Here is a 5,019-nt window from a genome sequence, read left to right as displayed (position 1 = left end):
AATGCTGTGCGGATCTGACGACAAGCGCCGACCTTCCTCTGTTCAACGTGGAATACATAGTTGGAGCGGGGATGAAGCCATGATGAGAAGGGAAAACTGGAACCGATATGCACCTGTCACTGTACGATCAGCTAAGAGAAGACGACCCAATTAATAAAAATAAAAATACAGAGAAGGCAATAATAATAATAATGTAAAGAGGTAAAAACATTCTGGCAAAATTACATTTGGCAATGCGAGTTACAGAGCACCCAAGATACATTTTCATTAGCTTATATGTTTCCTGGGAATCAAACCAAGCTTTTAGTGTTGCAAGCACCATTCTCTACCAGTAGCTTAACACCTAAGGGTATCTTTCAGACTATGGTTATCTATATGCTTTCTGACACATGCCTAAAATATTGTTATATGGAGCCTTTTAATTGTTTTAGCGCGTGCACAAGCACTATGAAAGTGTGACAAGAACGTGACAGGTGATTCACAGATTATGTATTTTTTTTATTTTTTAATATTTCTTCTGATCTTCTTTTTCAATGTATGTAATACATTTCTAATGTTATATTGTCTGCTACTTTAATAATTTTGGTGTGCAATGTAATCCCCTACTTGTTAAAATGGGAGAGAAAAAAATACTAAAATTCCACAAAATAAAATAAACTAATTTCTTTACAGTAGAACCAAATTAAGCACACACACACACACACACACAAAAAGCTACAATAATAGCAATCAATAATATTGTTTTATTGATAATTTTAGCAAATCCCTTCATTCCAGGGAATGAGTAAGCGGGAGACGGCATACTCCTTGACAATGAATAAGCCTTTATTTACAAAATGCTTGTTGCTTTTCAGCAAATACTCAAAACACGCACACACACACAGGCGGATGAAGCGCGACGCTCTCTCGTCTGCCGCCCTCTCCTCGCCATTTAACTCCACCACAGCTCACTGAAAATACAAACAGCTGTTAGCACAGGTGTAAATCCTTAACCACTCAACTTTCCCGGCCTCACACTCCACAGATCGGCACTCGACAACACCCCCGCCTCCACATACTCACACTGGCCGACTCAGGCCGGGGAGCTGTCTGGCCTGCCACCGACTTCCCCCTCCCCCCATTCTGAGAGAGAAAATCGGACACAGCCATCTGCACCCCCGGCCTGTGGACCACCTCAAACTTAAAGGGCTGAAATGCCAAATACCAAAGAGTGATCCGTGCGTTGGTATCCTTCATGAAGCCATTGGAGTGGGGCATGATCCGAACAGAGGGTGAAGGCCCACCCAATTTGGTAGTACCGGAGGGTGAGTACTGCCCATTTGATGGCCAGACACTCCTTCTCTATCGTGCTGTACTTCGTCTCTTGCACCAAGAGCTTCTGACTAATGTACAGCATGGGGTGCTCCTCCAGTACCTGGGATAATATGGCCCCCAAGCCCCCTGTCCGATGCTTCCGTCTGTAACAAAATGGAGAGAGAAGTCAGGAGATTGCAAGAGTGGCCCACCACAGAATGCAGCTTTTACTTGTGTAAATGCCTGTTGGCACAGCTCCGTCCACTGGACCGGATCTGGTGTTCCCTTTTTAGTGAGATCAGTCAGCGGGCTGGTACCATCTGAATAGTTAGGTACAAACCCACGATAATTGCCAGCCAGCCCCAGAAACTGTCTCACCTCCTTTTTGGTCTTGGGTCTCCGACATGCCGCAATAGCTGCTGTCTTATCAATTTGGTGATGCACTTGTCCATGACCCTAGTGGAAACCCAGATACCATACTTTCACCCATCCAATTGCACACTTCCTCAGATTCGCTGTGAGTCTAGATCATCTCAGTGCTCTCAGGACAGCCCTCAGATGCTGGATATGCCTCAGCCAATCATTGCTATAAATGATAATATTGTCCAGATAGGCAGCGACATACGCAGCATGTGGGCGGAGAATCCACGAGTCACTGAAACGTAGCCAGGGCCCCAAACAAACCGAATGGAAGGGTAACAAATTTGTGTAAGCCAAACTGAGTGGAAAAGGCTGTTTTTTTCTCGGGACATAGGAGTCAAGGGGATCTGCCAATATCCTTTCATTAAATCCTGTGTCGAATAAATGCGAGCCACAACTAACCGATTGAGCAGTTCGTCAATGCGAGGTATTGGGTACGCATCGAATTTAGACATCGCGTTAACTTTTCTGTAGTCCACACAAAACCGGACCGATCCGTCGGCCTTAGGGACCAAGACCACTGGACTAGACCAGTCACTGTGGGACTCCTCTATTACCCCCATTGACTTAATCCCCAATAGTTCATAAAGTTCGCGGAGTATGCGTGACATAAACGAGGAGCCCTGATCAGTTAGGATCTCTTTTGGAATCCCAACTCAGGAGATAATTTTGAAGAGTGCCTCCGCAACACTGCGTGCTGAAATGTTGTGCAGGGGCACTGCTTCAGGGTATCACGTTGAATAATCCACCAAGACAAATACAAAGCGATGCCCCTGTGCCGTCCGTTCTAATGGCCCGACAAGGTCCATGCCAATTCTTTCAAAGGGGACCTCGATCTATGGAAGAGGGCACAATGGCGCTTTTGGGGTGGACGGGGGATTCACTAACTGACATTCACGACATGTAGCACACCAACTGTGTACATCCCCATGAATGCCTGGCCAAAACAAGCGGGCCATAAAATGGTTCAGTGTCTTATCTTGCCCTAAATGTCCCGTTATCGGATTATAATGTGCCACCTGGAAGACCATTTCCCGGCGGCTTTTCAGAATTAACAACTGGGTTGTATCTGTTTTTGTTTGAGCATCCTGCGTCACTTGATACAACCTATCTTTAATAATTGAAAGTAGGGATAAGAGAGCGCAACACCAGGCTGAAGCTTTTGATCATCAATTACTCTCACTTGGTCAAAGGCATGCCTGAGAGACTCGTCTCTTGTCTGCTCCAGAAGGAAATCCCCCATGGGGATTTCCCGGAGGACTGGAGGGGCGGAGCCCTCACTTTCCTCTGGGTTTTCCGACATGGATCTGACGTCAATGGCTCAGGCAATGCTTCTCCAGTCAGCGCTGCACAAATTCCACACCGAATTACACTATTGCAGGACCCTTCCGCATACATTACCCTCAATAATGTCTGAAATGCTGGCCAATTCATACCTAAAATCAGTGGATGGGTGAGGCAGGGACTAACCGCCGTCTCTGTTCTATGTTTTTTCCCTGGAACTGAACAATAACAGGCACTAAAGGGTATTCATGTATATGCCCATGCACACATCTCACCTTCACCCGGCGTGTTGTACCCAAAGCCTCACCTTGAACCAAGTTTGGTAAATCGAAGTTTGATTACAACCCGAATCCACCGAGGCTTGGTATGTACCACCTTGGATACTCACTGGTATACGGTATGTCCCTGCTCGATCGGGGGTGGCTTGTGACACATCGGGGAAACGGACCCACGCCCCCACATCCATCACCCGCCTTGGATTCACCAAACTGGCGAGAAATGGGAACAGAGAAACAGAGGGTCGGAGCACTAGAAACGCCCTGGGTCTCTGGGTCTAGGGAGCAAGTTTCGGGGAAATGAACCCCCATCGCCGGGGGGTAGGGACAGGAACAGTATGGGATGGAGAAGGGGAAGAGAGAGAGAGGGAGAGAGAGAGCTGGACAGAGAGAAAAGGATTCACTGGCTCCTGGATATGCCGCCAAGTGGTCCTTTTCCAGCTGGACTGCCTCTTCCAGTGACACTGGACAATGGCACTGGACCCACTCCGCTGTTCCCTTTGGCAGATGGTCGATGAACTGCTCCAGTACCACCAGGTTGACGACTCCATCGGCGTTGCAGTCCTCAGCCAGCAACCACCTCTGACAGGCGTCACGGAGCTGTTGGGTGAAGGCGAAAGGGCGGCCGAACTCAACCAATGTCAGCGCCCGGAAGCATTGACGGTGCTGTTCTGGGTTATGGCCGACCCGTTGCTGGAAAGATCATTTTAGGTCTGAGTACTCCAGCAGACTTGCGACAGGTAGCTGTTGGGCCGCAAGCTGAGCCTTCCCAGACAACAGCGGCAATAAACGGACTGCCCACTGCGCTCGGGACCACCCCGACCCCTCTGCGGCATGCTCAAAAAGTTTGATAAAGACTTCGGGGTCATCCTGTTGTCCCATTTTCACCAACGTGATCTGAGGAACAATGGGCTTGGTCGGGGTCGCTGCTGGAGTACCCGCCTGTGGCAGCAAGCTCCGGATCAACTGTCAGTCCTCCGCCTGAGCTTGCATCATGACCTGGAACCATTGCTCCTATTCCGACAACAGCTCCAGGAGGGCCTGATGTTGCATTTGGTGGATACCGGTGAGGGTTTTGATGATTTCGGCCAGCGGCGAGGACTCCATGATGGCGATCTCCCTCGATTCCCGGGTTTCGGCACCACTGTAGCAAATTCCTTCGTTCCAGGGAATGAGGAAGCAGGAGGTGGCGTACTCCTTAAAAATGAATAAGTCTTTATTTACAAAATGCTTGTTGCTTTTCAGCAAACACTCAAAACACGCACACACACACACAGGTGGTTGAAGCGCGACTCTCTCTCTCGTCTGCCGCCATCTCCTCCCCTTTTAACTCCACCACAGCTCACTGAAAATACAAACAGCTGTTAGCACATGTGTAAATCCTTAACCACTCAGCTTTCCTGGCCTCACTCTCCACAGATCGGCGCTGACCACACCCCCGCCTCCACAATAATATTGAAATTTTCTCATAATTTACCTACCATCATGCCATCCAAGATGTGTATGACTTTCTTCTCCTGAGATTTTTAAAAGACTATCCCAGCATACAAAAGTGCATACTACCCCAGTGGTTAAATCCATGACTTCAGAAACGATATGATAGGTGTGGCTGAGAAACACGATTCACATAATTTATGCACATTGCCACTTACTGGGCAGGGAGGAGAATTTATAGTAAATATATATATATTTTTCTCACCCACACTTATCATATCACTTTAGAAGACATGGAATACGTTTTATGGAT

Source organism: Myxocyprinus asiaticus, chromosome 42, assembly GCF_019703515.2.
Source record: "Myxocyprinus asiaticus isolate MX2 ecotype Aquarium Trade chromosome 42, UBuf_Myxa_2, whole genome shotgun sequence".
Taxonomy (NCBI): Eukaryota; Metazoa; Chordata; class Actinopteri; order Cypriniformes; family Catostomidae; genus Myxocyprinus; species Myxocyprinus asiaticus.
The sequence above is the reverse complement of the archived record's forward strand: the minus strand, read 5'-3'. Positions refer to the sequence as shown.